Here is a 311-nt window from a genome sequence, read left to right as displayed (position 1 = left end):
TGTGTGTGCGCGGGGGTGCGGGCGAGGCGGAGGGCGAGTGTGTGCGCGCGCCGTGGCCCATGCCCGCCGCCCCCGGCGCTGCGCCCCGCGCCGCTCCCGGCTGCCGCCTGTGCCATTTCTGATTTTGCAACTTGGGGAAGAAGAAAAAAGCGAGAGAAGGGCGCTTGCTCGCCGGGGGGTGGGGAGGGGGGAGAGAGCGCGCCCCCCCAGGAACGGAGCGCGGGGGGAGCGGGCGAGGGGAGCAGGGGTGTTGGGGGGGGAGCCTGAGAGCCTGGGGGGGCTGCAAAAAGAGAGAAAGAAAACAGCAGGAA

This window comes from Nannospalax galili, unplaced genomic scaffold (genome assembly GCF_000622305.1).
Source record: "Nannospalax galili isolate Female #2095 unplaced genomic scaffold, S.galili_v1.0 scaffold173, whole genome shotgun sequence".
NCBI lineage: Eukaryota > Metazoa > Chordata > Mammalia > Rodentia > Spalacidae > Nannospalax > Nannospalax galili.
Note: the sequence above shows the minus strand (reverse complement) of the source record.